The following is a 12,035-nucleotide window of genomic DNA, read 5'->3' as shown; positions in this document are numbered from 1 at the left end:
AAAACACCAGCCAGTTGGTTCGCACATGCTCTGATGACGCGGCCCAGAATGCCGTCTGGACCCGCGGCTTTGCGGATATTCACCCGTCGGAAGGATCGGGTTACATCCGCTACAGAGACGGAGAGTGAACTAACCTCTGTAGCTTCGGCCGCGAGAGCTCTCTCTGCGAGGGCAGTGTTATTTCCCTCGAAACGTGCATAAAAAGTATTTAGCTCATCCGGGAGAGAAGCAGCGGTGTTCACGGCGGAGTTTTTATTCCTTTTAAAGTCTGTGATGATGTTAATTCCCTGCCACATGCTTCTAGAGTTGGTGGTGTTAAACTGTCCTTCAATCTTGTCCCTGTCCTGGCGTTTTGCTGTTCTGATTTCGGAGGGCATAACTGGCTTGTTTATGCTCCTCCGTGTTCCCGGAATTAAAAGCAGAGGTCCACACATCAAGTGTCGCGCGAACATCGCTATTAATCCAAGGTTTCTGGTTCGGATAGATCCATATTGTTTTGGTCGGAACGACGTCCTCTACGCACTTTCTGATGAAACACGTTACGCTATCAGCGTAAAGTTTGATGTCGTCTTCAGAGGCGGACCGGAACATCTCCCCGGTCACAATGAACGCAGCCTTGGGGTGCACGGTTTCCTGCTTGCTTATAATCCCGTACAGTTCCTTGAGTGCCCGGTCTGTGTCGGCTTGTGGCAGGATGTACACAGCAGTGATAATGACCGCTGTGAATTCCCTCAGTAGCCAGAATGGTCGACAAAGAAGCATGAGAAATTCCAGATCAGGAGAGCAGAAAGACTTGATAGAATGTACATTCCTCTGATCACACCAGGATTTGTTGATCATAAAACATACACCACCACCTCTGCTTTTACCTGAGAGGTCTTTCGCTCTGTCCGCTCGGTGCACGGAGAACCCGGCGAGTTCTATGGCTGAGTTTGGAATCTCCGCAGACATCCAAGTTTCTGTAAGTCAGATAATGCAGCAGTCCCCGTCTCTCGTTGGAAAGAGATCCGCGCTCTCAGCTCGCAGAGCTTGTTATCCAGAGACTGAACATTTGCCAGTAGTATACTGGGTAGCGGGGGTCGATTTGTGCGACGTCTTACTCTGATGAGAACGCCGGCTCTATTTCCTCTTTTCCTTTTGCGTTTCCGTGGCCGGGCTGCCCAGACAAAGGGCTCCGGCGTGTTTGTAAACAGCGGGTCAGCATCGAGGAATTTGAAGTCCGGTTTACGGTGTGTAATTGCTGAACCAATGTCCAAAAGTGTTTGTCTGTCGTAGACAATAAGGCAGACAACATCCAAGACAAAAAACATAAGAAATGTAAACAAAACAAACAAAAAACTACAATGTTGTGTCGGAGCTCGCAACGCAGCAGCCATACTCTGCGCCATCTTGAGTCCAATGAATCACATGACCAGCTGAATACTACTCGTTTAATCTCAGTAACCGTCCTGTTATTTGACACTAATCTCAGTAACTGTCCTGTTATTTGACACTGAAGAAATTTGCCATTCAAAGTCAGCCATGATTTCTATAATCAATGACATTGATAACTGAAAACTGTTGTGTTAAAATGATGCTGCATCCAAGCCGCTAAGTGTCAGTGTAAATCCAAGATTAAAAATTACTGCACGCACCTTTAAGATTATCACAATTTGTCATTTTTTTAAATATTAATGTAAAAACTTTTTGTAAAAATAGGAAAAAGATAAAACATATATATATATATATATATATATATATATATATATATATATATATATATATATATATATATACTGAAGAAAATACATAATAAACATCAATGATTGTGTAAAAAAATATATTACAAATCACATTCCCATCCAACCTTTTCACAATCTTTTGCGATTTTTATTAGGTTTCTAAGTAAACCCCATCACATGAAAGATTTTTCTCTGACTAAAAATAAATAAGGATTCATTAAAAAACAACTGTAAAAGCAGCCACCTGAAAACACCCACCATCCTTTGTTGCAGAGGCATAACGACATCGCGAAAGCAAAACTACACTTCCCGTGACACACTGCGGTGCTGCTGCGATCTGTCACTCCACCCCTCCTCATGTTTGAAGTGTAACGGAGGACAGATAGGGGGCTGGAGGGAGTCACAGCAGCACCGGACCGGTGTGTTGTGTCTGGCACACATCACTGTGCGCACTGCAGTTCTCAAGCCTCACAGTAATAGTCTTTTCTTTATTATATTTGAAAAACGGCATGTTTCCCTGGTCATTTGTTTGAGTGCTGTTGTGTGCTTGCGGAACCTGCGCTCATCATATAAACTCGCAATTGGAGAAACAGCTGATCTACGGATGCTCGTCTCGGGTAAGTGCTCTAATAACAACACAGCCCACCAGAACACTACATGACTGGAAAAGTTAAGCATAGCAAGTAATCTCTGTAATAAGAATCTATACATTAAGATTGCCATTACCTACAGTACATACACAAAACTTCTGTCAAATCTTTATATGCCGCAGCATGTGAGAGAGGAGCATATATATATATATATATATAGCATTATAGGCATTCTCTTCTTCCTGAATGTTTTTTTTTTTCTTGCATACTCATCTTTTACTTTTAGTGTGTTTAACATTTCCTGCTCAGAATGACTGGTTAATGCCCATGGTTAGTTCCATGAGGTATGTAAAAAAGGCTAAACACATATCACGAACAACTCATCATTATGGTAGATTATCTGCCAGATTGTTATCTGCAAGTCAGCAAACTGTGTAAATATCAGTGCACTGAAAATGTTCCCTCTCAGCACAAATAAAGCCCATTGCGACATAACAGCAGCATGACAGCTCTGTACGCTGACAGCATAGCAGGTTTAAGTAGGATCACGATATATTGTCTTAAATCCATTGGTTTCTCCAGATCAAAGAGGCGTCTAGAAACAAAAACAGTTAGATTGAGGTCAGACACAGTGTTGCTCTGGACAGAAAGCCTGGCCCTGCACGTTTATTAGCCAGATAGTATTTTCCTGGTTAGCTGAGCGTAGCTTCAGGCTGAGTTCCATGCTTTGCACTGGCACTCACTGCTTTGCAGGCAGCAATGGCATTCTTTCTATTCACAGTGTCTGCACCTGTACTTTACATTGGAATTTCCCCAGATTAATTGTTATTATAAAGTGATAAGTTCACCCAAAACTGAAAATTCTGTCATCATGGCAGAATTTTTATTTTCAGTAAACCATTCCTTCAAGGTTCCACATTGCAGAATCCAGATTTCACGGTTTGTATTCTTAGAGGACCACAGCGCATTGTCATTAAAGTTTTCTTATGTTGGAAGGTTGGACTTTGTTCTGGCCTTAGGGGTGTTTCTCAAAACCAGTGCAGATGAGCACCAGTGGAAGAAGGCTTTTGAATTTTGGAGATATCAGTTACAACAGCTCTGGGGCTTTATAGAGTTTTGCTCATGAATGTCAAAAGAAAGGGTGGGAGTGGAAGATCTAAGTTTTCCTCAAAGCGTTGGAATCTTTAATGGAACAGAGCTGAGAACTAGTTTGAACTGTGAAGTTTGAAGCTGTTTTTCCTATTCAGGCGAGGTCTGATTGGATTTAGGGATGTTTCTACAGCTGTGGCTGGTATGCATTAACAGGGACACTTCGTCTGTAGGTCTCTTCTCAATAGGGGGGAAGCTAAATCCTGCCAGATAGGACACAAAAGGGGTACCATGCCCTAATGAAATATAAATCCCTATAAATGGATATTCCTTATAGTATTGTTGGGCTTAATGTTATTGTTCAGCACTAGCCACTGCGTATCACTTCATTGCTAAGATACACGGCAGCAGGAGGCAAGATGTGTGGTTCAATGCGTGCAAGATGAATAGAACCAGATGTTCTGTTTCTGATCATTGAGGAACAAACAACAAGTATGCAGTGAGCTCAGGTGCTTTCATTCACTCTCAGTGCATTTTTTAATCAGTAAATGTGGAGAACACACATAAAGAAGGTCAGTGATGGGCTACGTCAGCGACCTGAGTATATCTGTAGTCAAGGAAACAGGACGTGCTCAGAGTTATTTAGAATTCAGTGTTTTTTACATTTGCTATCTCACTCTCAAGAAAAAGTTTGCAGACTGAGATTCAAATCACATTTTTTTTTTTCACTAACAAATACAGATCCAATTCAAAAAAACATTTAAAAACCTGAATACTTTGAGATTTTTTAAAGCTGAAATGCTACTTCAAATGACAGAGTACTCTCATATTACTCAAGTGGTCTGTTTAATCAGCAGTTAACTATATCTGAGTCACAGGTAATAAATCTGTAATATCATATACTTAATTCACAAGTTAGTTGAAAATAGAACTGCTTGAGAAAAGAAAATGCACATTAAGCATGATTTAATAGTGTTGATGAGCTATTGATTTACTTTACCTTTGCCATTGACTGTAAACTTTTATACTTACTTTTATACATAATTTTTTAAAAGCTTTCAAAATTATTGATCTATTGATAATTGTTGATTTTCACTGACCATGTTTACATGCACATCATTTTCCATATTCTGGTTAAGCCTTAAAGGGTTTTTAGTAGAACTTTTCAGCTCTGTGGGTCCATACAATGCAAGTGAATGGTGACCAAGACTTTGAGGCTCCAAAAAGCACATAAAGGTAGCATAAAATTGGTTTAATCAATGTCTTCAGAAGCGATCCAGTTGGTTTTGCATGAGAACAGACAAAAATATAACTTCTTTTCCGCTATAAATCTTGACATCAGCAGTCTCCTTGGCAATAATGATTTCAAACTCTAGCACCATCTAGTGCTCTGTCTATGCATCAAACGCTACGAAGTGTAATCAAGATTGAAATCATGATCGTGCCTAGAGACTGCAATGGCAAGATTTACGGTGAAAAAGGAGTTATATTTTGGTCTGTTCTCACCCAAAATCGATTGGATCACTTCAGAAGACATTGATTAAACCACTGGAGTCTTATAGATTACTTTTATGCTGCCTTTACATGCTTTTTGGACCTTCAATGTTCTGGTCACCATTCACTTGCATTGTATGGACCTACAGAGCTGACATATTCTTCTTAAAATCTTTGTTTGAGTTCAGCAGAAGACAGAGATTCATACACATCTAGGATGGCATGAGAGTGAGTAAATGATGAGGAACTTTCATTTTTGGGTGAACTATCACTTTAATTCTTATAAATACATTTACATGCTCTACAGCTAATGGAATATACCTGTATAATGCACGTCATCAGCATGTTCTGAAAAAAAACAACCTTTTCTGCCATTCTCTTGAGGAAATACACTGATCAGCCACCACAACATTAAAACCACCTGCCTAATATCGTGTAGGTCCCCCTCGTGCCGCCAAAACAGCTCTGACCTGTTGAGGCATGGGCTCAACAAGACCTCTTAAAGTGTCCTGTGGTAACTGACACCAAGACATTAGCAGCAGATCCTTCAAGTCCTGTAAGCTGCGAGGTGGAGCCTCTGTGGATCGGACTTGTTGGTCCAGCACATCCCATAGATGCTCAATTGGATTGAGATCTGGGGAATTTGGAGGCCAAGTCAACACATTAAACTTTTGTCAAGTTCCTCAAACCATTCCTGAACAATGTTTGCAGTGTGACAGGGTGCATTATTCTGCTGAAAGAGGCCACTGCCATCAGGGAATACTGTTGCCATGAAGGGCTGTACGTGGTCTGCAACAATCTTTAGGTAGGTGGTATGTGTCAAAGTAACATCCACATGAATGCCAGGACCCATGGTTTCCCAGCAGAACATTGCCCAGAGCATCACACTGCATCCGCCGGCCTGCCTTCTTTCCATAGTGCATTCTGCTGCCATCTCTTCCCCAGGTAAATGACGCACATGCACCCGGCCGTCTACATGATCTAAAAGAAAACGTGATTCATCAGACCAGGCCACCTTCTTCCATTGCTCCATGGTCCAGTTCTGATGCTCACGTGCCCATTGTAGGTGCTTTCCACGGTGGACTGGGGTCAGCATGGGCACTCTGACTGGTCTGCGGCTACGCAACCCCATATGCAGTAAGCTGCGATACACTGTGTGTTCTGACACCTTTCTGTCATGGCCAGCATTAAGTTTTTCAGCAATTTATTCTACAGTAGCTCTTCTGTGGGATCGGACCAGACGGGCTAGCCTTCGCTCCCCATGCACATCAGTGAGCCTTGGGTGCCCATGACCCTGTCGCTGGTTCACCGGTTGTCCGTCCTTGGACCACTTTTGGTAGGTACTAACCACTGCGTACCGGGAACACCCCACAAGACCTGCCGTTTTCGAGATGCTCTGACCCAGTCGTCTAGAAATCACAATTTGGCCCTTGTCAGAGTCGCTCAGATCCTTACGCTTGCCTATTTTTCCGGCTTCCAACACATGAAATTCAAGAACTGACACTTGCAGCCTAATATATCCCACCCCTTGACAGGTGTTATTGTAATGAGATAATCGATGTTATTCATTTCACCTGTCAGTGATTTTAATGTTGTGGCTGATCAGTGTATAAGAGATGCTCACTCTGGCCACTTATATGATGCTTTTTTGTAATTTTATCAACAAATTAATTTTCATTCATGTCCTTGACAACAAAAATAATGTTTCTTCCTTACTCCAAAATGTGATTCTTTCAGAGTTCTTAGTCTCTGAAATACCTCAATTTGAGCATGCACTGATATAAATCAATATGTGGTTACACTGGATATTCTGAATACAGGGTTTTTCCTGCAGTTAAATTTCTGCAGCCACCCGAGGGAAAATCCAGGTTGCCAAAACAAAATTAATGATATTCATCTTGTGTTCAGCACTTTGTACGTGCTAAATACTGTATGCTTCTCATCATCATGCGTTTGTGCAGCGTGACTGAAGCCTGCTTTTCACTCTAGTGTGCTCAGAATGTTACAACTTAATAAATTATAGAAATAAAGTGTTAATTAAATAAGTTTAGTTTGATTTCACATAGCACCCTAAAGTAAAAAGTTATGCTTTGAATTCAAAAGGTTCCATTTACTAAGATAGTTAAAAATAGCTCATATCCAATGTAAACAAGTAATATATTAAATGCAATTATATAATAAACCAACTTCGAGCATGTGTATGACCGCATACGTCACTGACCACCGAAGACCATTTTTGACCCTGTAAAACCCTATTATATGACACAGAACTGATACAGTCATATGCCAAATGTCTCTTTCAGATTTCTGGAAACTGGAATATTGGCTTAATCTGGTGAATGTGTTTATATGATGCTGTAATGAACTGGCCATGGAGACGTTAGGATCCATGTGCAGGAAGTTTATTAAAGTACACAAGCAAACAATCCAAATCGGCAGGCAAACAGAGGTAGTTGTTAAACAGGTGATATAATCCAATAAACCCAAAAAGACAGTCCAACAAGGCAAACAAAACAAAGGGGTATTCAAAAGGCAGTAAATCCAGGAAAACAGGCAATGGTCATAACAAGAGATCAAACAGCAATGCAAAATGCTTGGTAAGGCAGGGTAAACTGGCAATACTTCAGAGTCAAAATGGAACAGCATGGTATTTATATAGTTCAAACAGGAAATCACCAAAGAAGAAATGGTATAGAGTTAGTATTCGGGAGAGAGCTCCCTCTGGTGGGAGGTAGGAGGGGTAACAACCTCCTTCGAACCTCCTACGAACAACTCCTGGTGTTCTTCTACTGGGACATCCCCTTGGTCATGGTGCTGGATGATTAGGATGGGCATGATGAAATTCTTGGATCAGGGATGGGTCCAATATATCCTTGGCAGCTACCCATGATCTCTCCTCTGGTCCGTAGCCCTCCCAGTCCACCAAGTATTGCATTTGGCTCCCTCGTCGTCTTGAGTCCATGATCTGTCCATATATGCTGGGGCTCTATCTACCTCCAATGGAGGTGGAGGCTCAGAATCCGTGGTTCCAGAGCCAGACACCGGGTGGATAGGTTTCAGCAAGGACACATGGAAGGAAGAAATGCGGTAGTTAACAGGAAGCTCTAAATGGTAAGTAACTGGGTTTATTTGACTGATAATTCTGAAAGGACCCACATACCTTGGACTGAGCTTCCTGCGTGGTAGCCGCAACTTGAGATCCCTTGTGGACTATCAGCCAGGACAGAGGGTCTGGTAGTTGGGATGGGGGTGCCTCCGTCGGTCAGCCTGGAAGTGTTGTGCTCAGACCACTCGCTGTAGCCAGACATGTGCGCTGTCCCACACCCTCTCGCTTTGCCTAATTCAATCGTCCACCGCTGGCACCATAGAAGGTTCTCCTGACCAAGGGAACATCGGGGGTTGGTAGCCCAGCACGCATTGGAAGGGGGTTAAACTTATAGAGGTATGAGTGAGGGAATTCTGTGCATATACAGCCCAGGGCAGGAAGTCACTCCACTTCTCCCGTTCACGGCTACAATAGCTCCGAAAATATTTGCCAATCTCTTGGTTTAGACGTTCCACCTGTCCATTGGCCTGAGGGTGATACTCACATTAATGTCCAGTTGTTTGAAGAATGCCTGCCAAACTCGGGACGTGAACTGTGGACCTCGATCGGACATGATGTCCTCTGGTAATCCATAGATCCCAAACACTTGGAACAAAGCATTAGCGGTTTCCATGGCAGTGGGTAAACCCTTGAGAGGGACAAGTCTACATGATTTAGGAAATTGATCAATTATTACCAGAAAGGTAGTATATCCATGGTAGTGTGGCAGGTCTGTGACGAAGTTGATTGACAGGTGAGTCCATGGTCTTTGTGGTATGGGCAGTGGTTGAAGCAACCCCATGGGCAGTTCTCTGGGGGTCTTGGATTGGGCACACCTGACAAGAATTCACATAGTTAGTCACATCATGAATCAGTGATGGCCACCAGAAAGAATTACGTACCAGGGTAACAGTTCTTTGGATACCAGGGTGTCCTGTGCTCAGGGAAGTGTGGACCCATTGGATAGTCCTCTGATGTAGAGCTTGGGGTATGTAGTGCTTGGAAGGGGGCAGTTAGGTGGTGACGATTCATGCTGTTGTGCTCGTTGTATCTTCTCCATGATGTCCCAGCTAATTAGTGCTATGATGACAGATGGTGGCAGGATGGACCCAGGGTGAGGTTGGAGGTGAAGTGGATCATGTCTGCGTGATAGTGCGTCTGCCTTGCTGTTCTTGCTGCCAGGATGGTAAGTGACTGTAAAATTGAACCTGGTGAAAAACAATGACCATCGTGCTTGATGTGGGTTCAATATCTTGGCTGCCTTGATTCAAGATTCTTGTGATCGGTGATAACTTGGAAGGGGTGGACTGCCACCTCTAACCAGTGACGCCATTCCTCGAGTGCCGCTTTCATGGAAAGTAATTCTTTATTCCCCACGTCATAGTTACATTCAGCTGAGTTCAACTTCCTGGAGAAAAAGGCACAAGGGTAAAGCTTGCCTGGTGTTCCATGACATTGTGTCAGGACCGCTCCAATCCCACAATCTGAAGCGTCTACCTCAGTGACAAAGGGAAGATTGGGGTCAGGATGTTTCACTATCGGAGCGGTCGTGAAGCTTGACTCGAAGATGAAGGCTTGGTATGCGGCATCGTTCCATGGCAACTTGCTTGGCTTTCCCTTGAGCAGTGACGCGAGTGGTGCTGCAAAGGTACTGTAATTCCTAATGAAATGGCGATAGAAGTTGGCAAAGCCCAGGAACCACTGTAGTTCCTTGATTTTAGAAGGTCAAGGCCATTCGGTGACTGCTGTTACCTTTGAGACATCCATCTCCACACCTTGATGGCTGATATTGTAACCCAGGAAAGTGGTAAGGAACGCACACTTTTCTGCCTTGACAAATAGTTGGTGTTCCTGGAGACGTGATAAGACTGTCTTGACCTGCTAGATATGTTGTTCCATGTTTTGTGAGTAGATGAGGATGTCGTCAATGTAGGCCACCACACAATGATTCAGTAAGTCTCTGAATATTTCGTTGATAAAGGACTGGAAAACTGAGGGGGCGTTAGCAAATCCCAAATCCATGACCAAATATTCATAGTGCCCCCTGGTGGTGATGAAAGCAGTCTTCCACTAATCCCCTTCACGAATCCTGACAAGGTTATAAGCACTCCTTAGATCAAGTTTGGTATAGATCTTGGCTTCACAGAGTTGTTCAAGGGCTGAGGGAATAAGTGGTAATGGGTAACGATATTTTATGGTGACAGAGTTCAGACTTCGATAGTCGAGGCAGGGACGTAGACCTCCATCCCTCTTCTCTATGAGAAAGGAACCTGCAGCAGCTGGGGAGGTGGATGGATGGATGTAACTGGAGGCAAGGGCTTCCTCAATGTAATTCTCCATGGCAAGGGTTTCGGGGCATGACAATGCATAGGCCTTGCTTCTCGGTGGAGCTGTATTGGACAGAAGTTCAATAGCGCAGTCCCATGGACGATGAGGAAGTTGTGTAGCTTTAATCTTACTAAACACTTCACTGAACTCTGCATACTCCTTGGGAATCATGGTCTTTTTCTGCGATTCAGGACTCTCAATACTGGTGATAAGGAAAGGCCTGGAAACGGCAACATGGAGACAATGTTTATGACAGAAACTTGACCAATGTGTGAGCTCACCTTGGTTCCAGGATATCGATGGGTCGTGGATGGCCAGCCTGGGATGACCCAGGATAAGAGCGTGCTTGGGCGAGTTGATGACATATAGTGAGATATTCTCTACATGAAAAATCCAATCTTGATGGTTATAGGAAGAGTCTGTTGTGTTATGCCAGTACCAGTAGGTGCATTGTCAACAGTGGTGATGTTAATCTTAGGAAAGCATTCAATGGTGGGTATGTTGAATTCTTGAACAATCTCCTGATTAATGAGATTAACAGCAGCCCCAGAATCCACTAATGCTGTAACACATCTTACACGATCACCAGTGGAGATCTCTACAGGCAACAGAAAATTATGCGAGATGGGTGATGTAATGGTGAAGAGGTGAAGCGAAACGGAGGCCATGAAGCATTCTGAAGCAGGTTATCAATCTTTATGGCCATAGTTATGTATTCAGAAAGATTCGTACCTTCACCCTTGCAGGTCAGTTCCATCCTGAGTTTCAGGTTAAGCCCTTCGTAGAAAACAGTCTTCAGAGCGACATCATTCCACCCACTCTGAGCCGCTAGTGTCCTGAACAGAACTGCATAATCCGCTGCTGACCAATGACCCTGGTGTAGATGAAGTAGCTGAACAGAGATATCTTGGCCACCTGCTGGATACTCGAAGACTTTGTGGATTTGTTGAACGAAGTAATCAAATGAAACCTGGATTTGAGTATCTTTATCCCAAACAGCGGCGGCCCAATCGAGAGCTTTGCCGGTAAGCAGTGACATCAAAAAAAGAACATTTCCTTACGTCTTGATCAAATGATTCAGGCTGATTTGAGAAAAATACCTTGCATTGTTGTAAAAAATCCTGGCATTTTTCAGCAGAACCATCAAACTTATCAGGTAGAGCAAAGCTTACCGGTTTAGCATGGGGAGCTGGCAGTGAGTGAATGTATTGCATCAAACATTCGTTGGCAGCTCGTAGGTTGTTCAGCTGGTCTTGGTAACCGCTTAATACCTCGCACTGGTGCGCAAATGCAGCCTGGAGCTGTGAAACTTCTGCTGGATCCATGTTAGGTGAAGTATTCTGTAACAAACTGGCCATGGAGACGGTGTTAGGATCCATTTGCAGGAAGTTTATTAAAGTACACAAGCAAACAATCCAAATCGGCAGGCAAATAGAGGTAGTTGTTAAGCAGGTGGTATAATCCAATAAACCCAAAAAGACAGTCCAACAAGGCAAACAAAACAAAAGGGTATCCAAAGGCAGTAAATCCAAGAAAACAGGCAATGGTTATAACAAGAGAACAATCAGCAATGGAAAAATGCTTGATAAGGCAGGATAAACTGGCAATACTTCGCAGAGTCAAAATGGAACAGCATGGTATTTATATAGTTCAAACATGAACTCACCAAAGAAGAAATGGTACAGAGTTAGTATTCAGGAGAGGGCTCCCTCTGGCGGTTGGTAGGAG

At 43.2% G+C, this 12,035-nt stretch overlaps 1 protein-coding gene across 1 annotated transcript in view; it reads left to right on the top strand.

The window, feature by feature from the left end:
- Nucleotides 1-2,092: 2,092 nt before the first annotated feature.
- pag1 (phosphoprotein membrane anchor with glycosphingolipid microdomains 1) overlaps nucleotides 2,093-12,035 on the top strand; it is a 95,106-nt gene continuing 85,163 nt past the window's right edge. Inside the window, exon 1 of the mRNA XM_051670867.1 lies at nucleotides 2,093-2,338. The gene's annotated coding sequence lies outside the window, so the exon portion shown is untranslated. The remainder of the gene's footprint in view (nucleotides 2,339-12,035) is intronic.

The sequence above is a fragment of the Myxocyprinus asiaticus genome, chromosome 34 (genome assembly GCF_019703515.2).
Source record: "Myxocyprinus asiaticus isolate MX2 ecotype Aquarium Trade chromosome 34, UBuf_Myxa_2, whole genome shotgun sequence".
Taxonomy (NCBI): Eukaryota; Metazoa; Chordata; class Actinopteri; order Cypriniformes; family Catostomidae; genus Myxocyprinus; species Myxocyprinus asiaticus.
Note: the sequence above shows the minus strand (reverse complement) of the source record. Positions and strands in the feature narration are given on the sequence as shown.